At 42.8% G+C, this 14,324-nt stretch overlaps 1 protein-coding gene across 4 annotated transcripts in view; it reads right to left on the bottom strand.

Moving 5' to 3' along the window:
- svila (supervillin a) overlaps positions 1-14,324 on the bottom strand; it is a 110,470-nt gene that overhangs the window by 72,869 nt on the left and 23,277 nt on the right. Inside the window, exon 1 of one of the 4 annotated variants that reach the window (XM_078162546.1) lies at positions 12,737-12,923. The exons of the other annotated variants lie outside the window; for them this stretch is intronic. The gene's annotated coding sequence lies outside the window, so the exon portion shown is untranslated. Of the gene's footprint in view, positions 1-12,736; positions 12,924-14,324 lie in introns of those variants that run through there. 4 annotated transcript variants of the gene reach the window in all.

The raw sequence follows: 14,324 nt of genomic DNA, 5'->3' as shown, positions 1-14,324 counted from the left end.
CAAACCTTCCTGTAAGAGGTCCATCTACATTGTTTAGAGACTCTGTGCGAACTGATTTAAGTTTGCTTCTGTAAATGCTTACGCACCGACTATAAACCAGCCTAATGGTCGGAGGAGTGACAGCACAGAGACCAGAAACTGGTTCAAAGGTCAATGAGAATGAAAATTGAAGCCATCTCTGCTGCCACACTGCAAAACTTTACAAAGTGGTGGAACAGATATGTCCCAGGAAACATGCAGCCATTTAACGAGAGCATTCCAGGAAACTACACTGTGACCCATACAAGTTTTAATGACCATTAGAGGAGCAATATTTTTGGATTAAAGCTGACAATCAACAATAATTTGTGCTGATCTTCAAAGGCTTTCGTGGTGACATTTTCATGACAAAACATGTAAGCATTCCATGATAGCCCCAAGCTTTTGTACATGTCAGCCTCTGAAATATCATGTAACCCAAGTTACACTGAAACTCAACACTGAGACCAACAACAGCAATAAATTCATGCATTCTTACATAGGATTCAACTGAACTGATGATTTACAAACCCCTTAAGTTCAAGACCTCCCAGACAGTGCTGTGTTCTTAATGCATTAAAATTTGACAGGACACAGTAAACTCACTATCAACACGTCACAGGGTGCACCCTATTATTTTCCCAATAAATGCTAAAACAAATTCATGTTGAAACCATAGAAACACTGGCATTGCATGACTTAACTTATTTTGAAAGTATTTCTCATGTCACAGAAAGCGCTGAGAGTGAAAATTGCATTGATCATACTGTCGGCAATGTGTTGCTGTGATTGCTACGTTGCTCTGCACAGACCTGACACCTGCCAGCCCCCAGTTTATCTTTATCATTTTTATGGATTAACATATACTGTCACAACTAAATATCACATTTTATTTACTTGATAGGCTACTGGGTGGAAGATTTTAGAGCTCTCAATACTCAACTCAAGATGTGACATTTGAATGTTTTCTAAATACAACGTATATAAAGATTAATAAACTCTATTATTAGAACAAAATAACAGCAACAAGAGTTTAATATTTATTTGTCGGAAAACACAAATTTTATTGGGGACCTACTAAAATGATCACCTGTGGGTCTCAGGGAGCCACTACATTGAAAACCAATCAATATCACTGCAGTCATAAAACTAAAAAAAGCCACATTTTCTTAAGAAAACTGTCTAGAAAACTGCGGGTTAAAATTTCATAAAATGTTAATTCCTTGCATGTGATATGTCTTGGATTTGCAGTGTAATTTTAAACATTAAAGCATCTGAAGTTGAAGCATTACAAAATATGAAGTCTAAATTAAATGTAAGCATTAAATGAGTTTGTGTCAGTTAGAGTGGAAAGCAGTCAAAATCAGTGGCTAATTGCTGAAAGCATGTAAAAAATTGGAGTTTGAAGTGTCGCACCAGAGCCACACTGCCTGCATGCGCAGCACATAACGGCTACTTCACTGAGCTTCTGCAGCTCACACAGGAACTGCCCATTGGTCCAACATCCCATTGTTCCGACCATATTAAACCCATTGTTCCGAAGTCCCGTTGTTCCGAAATCATCATGATGCCCTGTGGTTAAGGTCTGGTTAGGTTTAGGCACAAAAACCACTTGGTTAGGGTCAGGAAAAGATCATGGTGTGGGTTAAAATGAAAAAGAATGTGGCAAACACATAAACCGTGAGCCTGCTTCACCTCAAGCCTTTCCCAGCTGACCCAGAGCTGGTCACGGCGCACCATCAAGGCAGAAATAAGCCCGCCGGGAGCCGTTCAGCACTGCGGATTGTCGGACCAATGGGCTGTCGGACCAATGACATGGACCCAGCTCACACACATGCGGTGTTCACAAAGACAGTGTTGCTGCTGTGGCACTGCTGAAGAGCTGCCTGCTGCTGTAACTACTGAATTTCCATGATTAAAAGCCGGTACGCCACTCATATATAGAGCCATGCAAGCGTCTGCAGTGTCCACAATATGGTCCTGCAAATATTGCACAAAAAAAGGGTTGTGTTAACAAATTAAGGGATACTGTCCACAGAAACGTTGTCAGAGGGTTTTTATTTTGAAATGTAAAGAGAAAATGTTAAGTTCAAATATTTTGTCATGTCTGTATTAGATATAGATTGTGAAACTGTAGCGAAAGTTTTAAGAAGTCATTTTAATTATTAAAAGACCATTTTCACTGTCTATTTTTTGTGAAAACAACGCACGTCACACAGAAAAAATAGGCAGACTCCTGTTCTCTAGAAGTTCTGCAGCTGAGCAGCAGCCGCGCTGCACCTGGGCAACACTGCTCACACCAGCAGTGTGGCTGCTCTAACCTGCTAAGACGAGGGGCAAAAAAAAAAATACAGGAGGTTCCGTGACACTGATCACGCAGGCAGTGTGGCCTGGGTATTAGAGATGCAACCAAGTGAAACGTCAGCCAACGGCTAAGCCATGACAGCAAGTGAAATGTGGCATAAGTACTGAAAGCAGTTGAAGTGGAAATGCTGAAAGGCATTTTACATTTTTGTTTCACTTTTAAACCCTGAAGACAGCTGAATTTTTGAGGATTGTATAGAAGCATTGAAAGACGTTGAGCTAACATTAAAGAGTAAGAGATGAAAGCAGCTAAACTAGTAAAAGTCCAAGCCATGAAAGCAGTCGAACTGTCATTTGACATGTAAACTGAAAACAGTCACTAACAAACAACTGTCAGTGCAAGCAGAAGAGATTCATTTAATGAGTAAGAGCTGAAATGTTCCTTAAACTGTAAATGATATCAGCAGTTAAAATTTCAGTTTCACTGAAGCACCAAAATAGTATGAGTGTGTTCACTGCAAACAGGTGAAGTGGCAGTTTGTATGTTTGCAGTCACATCAGTTAAAATGTTAATTTGTTTATTGCAATGTTCTTTATAATAACAATGTCATATCAGGTTGATACATTGAAAAACACTTTGAGAGAGGCAGCTCAGGTTCTTGAAATTAACCAGCACCAAGAGCAGGGCAGGTTATGTTTAATGTCATAATAACAGAGCCACACCTCTCCACTAATCATCCCCCCAGATGTTCAGACAGCTCCACGCTCAGAGTGGATGCTATTTCAGCCTGGACAAGCTCACATGTGCAGCCAGTCAGTGGGTCATAATTAGATAAACACTTCCAGACAGTCCATGTTTGCACTTAAAATGACCTCCAGCACGCAGAGGCATCCCGACAGGTCTGCTAGGAGAGAAGTGCTTAATGGCTGCATCACCTCCACGCTCGGAACATCTCTCAGACGAGAGCGTACGTTGAGAGAGAGGGAGAGAAATAAGCATTAGCAGGGCTCGTCTCCTGCTCTGGGCTCTTTCACAGCAATCCTAGAAATAAAGTACAGATTTATGGCGTCCCCCAGGAAAGATATCCGTCTTGCCTGGCGAGAGAGTGGCGAAGGGATCCAGTGCGCACGGCCATGCTGTCTCTGCAGACACATAACAGAGCCTGAGCCTCTGCAGCGCGGCCATAAATTCAGAAGGGGGGGGGCTAGAGAATGAAAGGTAAAGATATTCATATGCAGACGTAAAGGGAGTTAGAGGGAGGAAAACTGAGGCTAAAACTCGATTTGCAGTGTTGTTTCAGTCGAAGCTGAAGAGCCGAGGATAGTCCAAGTGTGTGAACTGTGAAAAGTTGAAGTGTCTGTTGATATATAAGCAGTGACAGCAGCTGAAATGTTAATTTGGGAAGGATTGGAAGTAAGATATATTGTGCTTGTGCTCTAGTCCATGTACTTCAGTAGTTTGTCATCGAAAGTGATGAATCGATAAAATATGAAAGAAGGTGAATTTCAAGAGACAGAGATGAAAGCAGTTGAGTGTATCTTACTCTCTCCACTGACTGATATTGCTGAGCACCACTTGTAAAGTAATACAAGAGGCACAGTGAAAGGACGTATGACCTGCTGCCAATCCCGACTTTGATCTCCTCACGTCTTCATGTAGCGCTAAAGATGCGAGTCAGACAGTCATCAAAACTTTGATCAATCCATGTGCCTGCCAGCCGTATGTCCTCCTATACATGCAAAGTGTTAACGGAGTCAGCTAGCTAGCCTAAATATAATAGTGCATATGGACCTTTAGTGGCACCCTGACCCCTGCAAGGCCTCTTAGGTCAGACATGACAGACCTCAGACTTCAAGAGACACTCCCGGACAAAAGCTTCAACACTCGTTATCGACTTCCTTTCATAACTGCCTTAAATCTTTGAAACTTTACAGTCGCACTGCAAATAGATACACCAAGACAACGCTGACCTTCTCTGGCCACCGTACAGTGTATTAACACCCAGAAACACACACATACCTCAGCGTGGCTTTCCCAAAATAAAACAGATAAGAGGTCTTAAGTAGGGGACTCAGTCACTCCGGGTGGAGTGCTCAAAGAGGTCCAGTGATGTATGCCTCGAAGCCTATCACACAGATTAAATTTGGCCCTCTGCATCAGCTGTACCTCAGTTAGACCAGTGGAAGGATTAAGGTGGGTCCCTTATTTAAAATCTATTGCCCTGTCTTAACAAAGGAGATTCAAGAAAATTCCGTCAACAGATTTTCCTAGAGTATGTATCACCAACCTGTGATGTTCAATGCCATCATCAATTTCCTACAATGCCTTTCAAACTCTTGTGATGCCATGGTAACGACACCAAAACCTGACATTTGCTATTACCATTTCCTTTCTGCTATTAAACTTCAGGTCACTGTGGTAAGAACGTTGGAAGTCAAGTTGTCTCCTTCTGGCCAATTATGCACCAAACAACAAAAACAGACCAAAAAACTTTATACAACGCCAAAAAGCATTTTTCAAACTGACGTTTTAAGACTTTTCCTTTTCCTGCCCTTGAGTAAGTGAGGAACTAATAGAGAGACAGCTTCCCATACTCATAACTGCAATCACGATTAATTTGTAATAACATAAAGCGATATAGCACCATCTGTTCCTCAATGATGATGTGACCCTTGAGGCATGTGATGCACCTGAGAGCCTGAAACACACGTCGACACTATCTGATTCAAACGGAGCCCTGGGGACAGATAAATACCCAAGTCAGCGCACACACACACACACACACACGCAGAAATTTCAGCTGTTAAATAAACACACATGTGCGTGCTTTGGTGTGATACACACAGCACATCTGGTCAGGAGAGAGAGCTACGGCACCAGAAATCTCCATCGATCCCACTTGCCAGGGAATTTGTTTCCATCCCCAAGCGCTGCGGACACCTTCCCAAGAACTGTCATCCTGGAGGACGGGAACACTTAAGGGGATGGAGAGACAGCGGTGGAAAGCTTGTGTCTCTCATTCCCCTCCAGAGTCGACACACTGTGAGGTGAGCCAGCGGAGGGGAGGCTGCCATTGGTGAGCTGAACCAAATGTAGCTGCACTGATCGGCGCCTGGCAGGATACACCTATTTCCACAGTAAGAGCTGGGAACTCAGTGAACTATGAGCTCCGTGGTGCAAGTCTGCCATGTTGAAATAAACATGTTACCAGTGGCATAGGTGCTTATCCATGCTTGATCAGTTTAGAACATTTGATCAGCCAGAGATATTAAATACTTTTATAGATTGACCTTTTGCTAAACCTCTCGCCAAAACAGTTTGGCAACCAGGAATAGGCACACAGACCTGCCAGGTATTGGACTAACGCTCCAGTAAGAGCAATATGCTGCCAACTCTTTTCCAATAAAAGTACCTCCAAACGTCGCTAAAAGTCGCCAGATGATGGAATGCACCCATTTGCATATGGGTGATGTCTTCAGGCATTCATTTGGGAATCCTCAACAAAGCATCTGACTACAATGAGGGCTTTCAAGTGCTTCCAATCCAGACAGCCAGGACGTCAAGATAACCAAAAAAACCTCAACTACAACTGAACTCCTACTTCTGCGGCGAGCAGCATGCTTGAAATAAATTACAATACAATATGTTTAGAAACAATACAATGATCAACTTCTCCATAGTTACCACAGGCTGATGATCATAGATGAAGGGAAATATGTCTGTCGGCTATGATTGGTTGTTCCTCGTCACAAGACAGGTAATCTCTCAAGACAGATTCTGCAATTTACATTGTAGAATCTGTCGGCAGCCCTGTGTGAAAGACAACTATAGAGGGGGGGAGGGCGGGGCTTTGAGGTTGAACGATGCTGCGCTTTAGCCAATCACAATGGAGGGGGCGAGGCCGAGATGTGCAGGTGTCCCCAGGAAATGTGTACCTACAGAAACTCCGCAAGCTCCGTGTCCATGGCGACCGCTCCACCCAAAACACCGTCTCGTCAACGTGAAAAACATGGACACCAGCACACCTTCCATTCCTCACGACAGGAGAAAAAGGGCATTAGCGGCAACGTTTTTACCGCCGTTTGGTTCGAGTTGCAGGTAGGAGTGTAACACTGGGGGCACCGCCAGAAGTGAAAGGGGTGAGGGATCCCCGAGGCCCCTGCACTTCCGTTAGTCGAAAAACTACCGGGCAGTGCCTCCAGAGGTAAAGGAATGGATTTCCAGATTGCAAGACGTGGTGCACGCTGCTGCGTTCCAAAAGTTGCCCTCAGTTTATTTTAGGGTGTAGTCATTGCACCCTGAAAAATAGGCACTTGGGAACACTCTGGCGTTTCAGTGCACCTGCAACGCGTCTACATTGAAGACTTTGGGAGAGCAAAATCGCACCATGTGTACAGCCCCTTAAGTAACATAGGCGTATAGCCTACTTACAGCATGAGCATGGAGTGTTTGACAGGCGTAGGAGTAATAAGTAAAGCTGCTTTCAGATCGCCATGTGGTAACTGCCCTGACAACCGCCTACCTCCTGTAAGAGCTTGTTGTTACCTGTAAAGATGTCTGTAAAGACCAATTTCTACTAGTCATCCGAAGTTTGGTGGAAATGTTATCTCAGTCCCATTTTTTCTTCTGGTTGCACTTATAAGTTGCTAGCGCCATAACTCCAGGTATTCAGAGTTCAACATGATCAGCTCCTCCATCTTCTGTCTGCTTCTGCAATGCCCGCTATTTGATCGCCCAAAGCCAGCATGTCAAAATCTGTGCACGTTCACATGGACAGCTACGCTTCATACCCCTACTGTTGTGTTCGAAATGGCTTCCCCTCAATGATATTACTGGAAGCGGAGAGCTGCTGCGTAGCGTTAAGTTGCATTTAAACTTATGTGACACAATTATTAATGGCCCGTATTTCTCTTCAAATTGTCCCTGGATATCTTTTTCCCTAAATGATCCAAACCAAATTGATTCCTCCTTTCCACAGTCACATCCTATCCAAGGTTGTATGAGTCGCTCATGAGTATGTCTACAAAGAGTTGTTGATGGATTGTCAACACACAGCTGGCAGTGCGGTCTCACAGCGTCGCCAGAGATGGTCTGTTCTCTTTCACTGTCTGGACTTTCCTTCCAGCTACTTCTCATCTAGTAAAACCAATCCAGCAGTCAGGCCAGACTTCATGCAAAGAAGAGACAATTCTCAGGGATGGTCCAAAAACAAGTCAATATGAAACATGCAACTCTGCTGTGGCTGTGTTCAGTGCCACAGCTTGGTTTGGGAAAAGGCCTTATGAGTTTAGTACTAAGGCAACATGGCACATACCCAGTGCCAAATGATTCTGGGTAGAAAAACACAAAGTGCAAAAGCATATGCTATGTCTAATGATGTCGTGGGAAACACTTGCAATTTTTTTTATGTATTTGCATCACTTTGCGTCTTTGTATTTTTGGGGGGTTGTCTAACTGTAGCAAACTCATGCAGCCCGTGATGCATGTCAGCAGCAGCAGCTTGTGCCAGAGCTCAAGTCTAAGGTCAACGTCAAGGGCAAAGACCCCAGTTCAAAGTCCTTTGTGCTAATAGTGGCTCATCATAAATCACCACTAATTAGATTTTAACCTGCGGCTGGTGGGTTTAAAATACAGGAAAAGCTGTCATAGAGGTGTAAATATGCACTTAAGACCCACCACGTGAGACCACCAGGATTAAGCCTCCTGAAAGACTCCTGGCTGCTACATTAAGCCTGGCGAGGGTCCATAGACAGCGATACTTCAGCCTCATCTGGCCAAGGCTGACTGACAGACAAGGATCCAGTTACAGCAGACAGGAAAGTCACAACCCTGACTGTAACACTTGTTTTGTGACCCCACCAGAGCAGTCATAATATTGATGATCAATTAAGTGTCTTTCTGTCAATCATTTCCTGGTTACACCTTCTCCAATGTCCAATGAACATCTTTTGGTTTTTAGCTGCTGGTCAGCAGTGTTGCAATGACCTGCTGGTACAGCACACACTGCAAATTATACATCACAGCTTCACTGTATTTTGCCAGAGACCAACCAGCACTCCTGTGCTACATGAGACAGTGGTGTGTCAATATGGTTTAGCTGCACAAATCAATACTGCCCAGAACCAAACACAAAATTAGGAAGTAGGTGGTGAACATGTTGGAACAACTAGCAGCTACAGAGGCTGATATGTCCCCTGATGGAGAGCAAAACAAAGCTAAAAGTAGAGTTGGACTCAAAGTCATCAGGCAACAACTTTAAATACATGCTAATGTTGCTCTGTTGGTGAGAGTTGGTGAGTGGTCAAAACAGACATGATGAGAATTCCTTCAACTGTACACGGAGACAGGTAGACGGATCATCACCACAGAGATTACACACAGACGTTTGAGATGGCCAGACCATGTGCTAAGAATGGAACAGGCTGGATCACGAGAGTCCCCTTAAGACGGACACCAACAGGCAAAAGAAAATCTAGTCTCTTACACAGACGCCGATGACATCAGCACGCTGGCTGACTCTGTCGTCTGTGGACATTCCCATTGGAAAGTTGTAATAGAACTAGTGCTGGCTCCCAGCGACAGTGATGTGATTGGATCCAAATCCGTGTACTTCCTTGACCAATGGCTAATTAGCTGTGCCTTACACCTGCCTACACGGGAATTGCTGTTCCCCGAATTGTTGTCCACTATATTGTAGCGCTGCAACGTCTCTGTTACATGTAACACACAAGCCGCACCTATGGCAACGCCGTCACATGGTCTGGATGTCCCCACCCATTTCTATTACAAAACGAAAGACGAATGTCCCCAGAATCCCATCCGGAAGTAAGGGAGGCTGGTCACATGAGACTAAAGAAAATCCAGAAGGCCCAAAAGCACCTGGTGCAGAACTGTGACACTGGAGCTGGAAAAGATGAACCTGTCATGGGGAGTGGCGCAACATGCTGCCAAGTATTGAATGCAATGGAAAGAGCTCAGTGAAGCTGTATGTCCCTGATGAAGACGAGTGATCAAGTAAGTAATGTTGCTCTGTGACGGCTAGGTGCGTGAAAAGACAACTCTTTGCTACACATTAGTCGTATTAGCTTTATCACATTCTGTATCATCCTGAATATTATTATCTTACCTGCTGAAAGTGAGCTATCGGAGTTATGAAATGATTCTGTGCGCCCCGTTACTCCGTCTTGTCGGGGCTGTGTCCCGCCGCCATATTCTCCACACTGATCCTCTTGGTCAAACGTCTCTAAAGACTCTGACGGATGTGAAAAACACAGATAATCGAACCTGTTCCGAATCCGTTAATGATCGACAAAAGTGTGCAACATGATTCACTCAATGTGAGGTTGTATGTATTTATAGAAATGCGACAACTTTGGACGAGTGTAAATATCCGATATAGAAATGGTCATTTGGGGAGTAAAGCGTGACGTTAACTACAGAGCAAACTGTGTGTCTTAGCTAAGTCTCAGCCCTATTTAACTTGTCCACCCTGTGTTTGGTCCCTAGCTGTTGACAAGGGGACGTCCAGGCTAAAATAAGGCTTTTAACAGCAGCATGAGACATGTTCAGTCATGGTGCTTTGGTCAGTGAGACATTAATCCACACACAGGCTCGACTGCTTGTCTCTGTCTGTGAAGCCTGCGAACACACTGCTGTGGGTCTTCCTCGCAGTTATGTGTCCTTTGATAGAGCAGCTCCTGGTAAACTGACAGGAACAAGCTCTCCATTCTGACAGGTGAATATGCCATCAGAGGCCTGAGCTCAACTCCCCAAAAGGAAAATGAAACACTTCGACCGGGGCTCTCCAAATGATTACCTGGACCCAGACACAACACAGATACATCAATACTCTGACACATGAACACAGTGCACTTCCTCTCAACCCCAGTAAGAGATCAGTTGCTCTGGAAGTGAGCCAGTCAAATCACAGCGATTCCCCCTGCAGCAGTCTGACACCATAACCAACGGTTGGGGAAAGTGACAGTGACACAGCCAGAGAGGCAGGCAGCTACTGACAGTGTGTAACGGTAGACAGTCAACATCGCCGCTCTGCCTCTCCTCCTCCCACGCCGGAAATCAGATCAGACCTCAGCCAATTAAGTAACTGTGAACTAGGGCTCGTGTATATTTGGAGCGGATGGTAAAAATAAACCCATCGCTCAGGGCATCATGATTTAATGATGCATGCAAGAGGATATGCATAAATCTTGAGTTATTATTAACAGCTAAACATCAGAATTACACACGGCTTTGGTGTTTTTTTTCCTGACAATCTATCACAATCTATTTGAAATTAAATACACACATTAAAGGGATAGTTGGGGGTACTTATCCGTAGATAGTATATTTCATACTGCAGCATGCCCAACGTTAACATATTTTAGCCACCTGAGAAAAGTCAACATCAGTTTAAGTGTACACTATATTGAGAGTACTGCTTTCCCTTAATGCCGTACAGTGCGTTCCAACGGGAAAATTAAGTCATTACGTCGCTCTCTTCAAAGCCAGACTTGCCAGGGTTTAAAGGATTAGTTTGGATTCACCAAAGTCACACAATAACACAAACTAACTAACTGATCAAAGCAGCAGTAGACCAGCAGCTCCCGTCTTCATTGTGCTAAAATGACCGTTTTGTCAATGGCAACACATTCTCACTCTGACCTCATCGCATATCGGTGTTTAGTCAGGGGCTTTCCACGTCCAGATACGACATGCAAGGTACCCTGTGTGCATTGGTTGTTGATATTCTGGGACGCCGTGTCAAGTTCTGCCTGTTCTTTCAAACTACACTTATATTTTCACGGCCAATTTACCGTTATATATTAGTGCAACATAAGGTTTGTTTCAAAATGAACGTACATCGGTACAACACCACAAATTGACTTTTTTTTTTTTCTTCAACGCACATGGTCAGGTTTAGGAAAAAAGAACAGGGTTTGGCTTTATAATCTTACAGGACACAAACACCGCTCTCCTGGGTGAAAGTCATCCCTCCTGCCCACATCTTGGACTTTCGCCTTCCTAACTTTTGTTCTTGTCCTGCTTTGTTTGTCCCTGACGTCACCAGCTGCAGTTTAACTGTAACAGCAACCAACCGCGCATCATGCTGACCTGAAAGGACAGCTGTTTTCGTTGGTGCCAGACGCCGGAAGTCACTGCCCAAGCGCCGGATTTCAACTATTTTGGAGTGAGACCAGGTTGTCAATAGAGTCTGGTGGCTTTGACGAAAGCATAGATGGGGAACTGAAGCCATTAGCAGCTTTCCGTTCGGAAAGGGGTGTCTGTCTGACAGTTGAAGTGGTGAAAATACTCTAACTGTAGCGTACACTTAAACTGATATACATTTTGTTGCTGACCCCATCCACAGCAGTACATTGCTTACTTTCTAAGTCAGACTCCAGCCTGCTTCTCCAAACAGGCATGCTGACTGACTACTACTGTAGGTGATACACTGATGATGGATAAGTACTCCATACAACCTCACTTCAAAAAAATTGTACTATCCCTTTAAGTGTAGGCCGTAGTCAGCCATGTAGATTGTGTAGTTGTGTAGATTGTCAACCATTGAATTAATCGCCAACTAATTTGATAATCGTTTAATCTGTAATTGAATCCAGCGTCTTCAATGTGAATGTTTAGTATCTTTCCTCCTCTACGACAGTAAATTGAATATCTTTGGGTTGAGGACAAAACAAGACATTTGAGGACGTCACCTCGGGAAACACTAATCCGTTTTTCTTTTCCCATTTTCTGACAGCATAAAAAACAAACAACAAATATTAATCAAGAAAATAATCAACAGATTCATCATCAATGCAAATAACTGTTAGCTCAGTGCTAAAACGCTGACATGAGTAATGATTAAAGACAGGGCTTATATCAATGGAAAAACTTGTGTAAAATGTTTGGTGTGTGTTGCCCTGTTAGGCAGCACTCTATTTCTGTCGGTGCGTCCTGACAGAGTGAGAGCAGGTGCAGCACAATGAGCAACTGTAGTTCCCCTCAGCCAGTCACTGAATGAATCACACATGGAGGAGCTCAGTAGCCCCAAAATCCAAATCACACTGAGAACATTCATTTCCTCCTCTCACATATACAAAGATAAATACACTTACGGAGGTAAAGATAATCCAGTGAATCACTACCAGTCAAGAGATTTTAAGGTTAGTATCTGAACCTGGAATCGATCATTAACAGTATGCCTAACAAAATACAAAACCCAGCATGGATTGAAGTCACATCAGAAGAAGTTACATGTACCTTATGGTTATTAAATTATTTCTACCATAACCCTGAGTCGATTTCCCACCAAACACAAAAAGGTAAATTAAAACAGTGTTTCCCCCCAAAGTCATCCAACAACTCTGGTGAACAACTAACTGTGCAGTCAGTCATCAGATGAAAGCCACATACCTTCTTAATTTGGGGTTCTTCTCAAAGAGCCATTGGGTCTTAGAGTTGAGTGTTTCAGGTGGGTACAGTTAGACGTTTGCCAAAAGTCTTTCCTGTTTTGTTCAGAGTCGACTGGTTCCACAGTCCCTGAGAAGGTCAGAGCTCTGGAGGCTTGTGGGACAGGACTACTGGGACATAAAGATAGACTGGTCCACAGGCCCTGCCAGCTAACACCCCCCACCCCCACACCCACTTTCTATCTACGACCCTCCTTTAGGGGCGCATGTGTTGTGGCTAGATCCACAGCAGGCATGAACTCGAGGGGTGGGTGGTAGGAGGATAAATTTAGAACGGTGCTTTCCCACTCCATCAGCGTCAGGCCAGATCAATCAAATGACAAAAGTGACAAATGGCGTCATGAGGCCAATCAAAAGGGGGGCACTGGGGAGCCAAGTTTGCAGAAAGATGGCCATGAAACTCTGTTAGATTCAGAAGGTATAAAAGATTAAACTGCATCCACAAAAACTCAGTGTAAAATACTAGTTGCATTGGTGGAGTCAACTGTCTTTGAACTTACAGTCCAAGTTCCAGCAAATAGTCTGGCACTTATGAACAGAGAATGTTTTTTCACGGTACGATAATCGTCTTAGAAAAAAATGAATTAAAGAATTAATATTTTCATCACCCTTTTATGACCCTTAACCTTTGAAACCTGAGCAAATTGGCATGATTTGTTTTAAAAATATGGGAAGAGGGAAATGAGCAATGAAAGAAGAAATTATCCAAAAAATTAGCAAGAAATTAAAAAAAAAAAAAAAAAATAGTTAAAATAAATAGATTTTATTGTTAAAAAAAAAAGAAATAATGTGAAAAATAAAAAAAACAAGGAAATGACCTGGAAAGAGCGCTTAAAAATTGTAATAATTTTGTAAAATAATTTTAAAATGTAATAATAACAAAATATATAAATGTAGTTTGTTCCTAGCTTTTTTTTTTCTTTTTTAACCTAGATTTTATTTTTTTAAAAATAGTTTTCTAAATATACGATTAATTTCTTTTAATTTTTGGGTCATTTCTTATCAAGTTGCTAATTGTCTTTTTTCCCATCCTTTTGAAATAAATCGCACCAATTTGCTCAGGATTCAAAGGTTTGAATACTTGCGAAAGGCGTCTGAAAGCAGCACAAGATATGTAATGTCACTGCAGGTTTCAAAGTATTACAGGAATGAAACTGAAAGGTTTATTGTTGGTTGAACAAACATTTTATTCCTTGAATTGAAACTTAAAACCATTTTGTTAATGGAAGTATGTGTAAAAAGTCCCCTCTTTGAAAATAATTAAAAGAAAAGAGAGAGTCTCCGTTCAGTTGCATTTTTTTCCAAATATCGTAGATAAGCAACTGTCAACTTTTACATCACTGTATACCTTAAATCCGGTATATTGCTGCAGCCCTAATCTGTATATAAATGCAAACACATTTTTAAAAAGCTAGTAAAAAGCTAAATCATCATCAGGCGATAGCTGATGGGTATTTCAGACGACATGATCTTTGCTCTTCACACAGACTGTTTACCCGTCACTCCAATGTGATTACTATTCGGACTACAAA

Source organism: Epinephelus lanceolatus, chromosome 20, assembly GCF_041903045.1.
Source record: "Epinephelus lanceolatus isolate andai-2023 chromosome 20, ASM4190304v1, whole genome shotgun sequence".
Lineage (NCBI taxonomy): Eukaryota > Metazoa > Chordata > Actinopteri > Perciformes > Serranidae > Epinephelus > Epinephelus lanceolatus.
The sequence above is the reverse complement of the archived record's forward strand: the minus strand, read 5'-3'. Positions and strand labels throughout refer to the sequence as shown.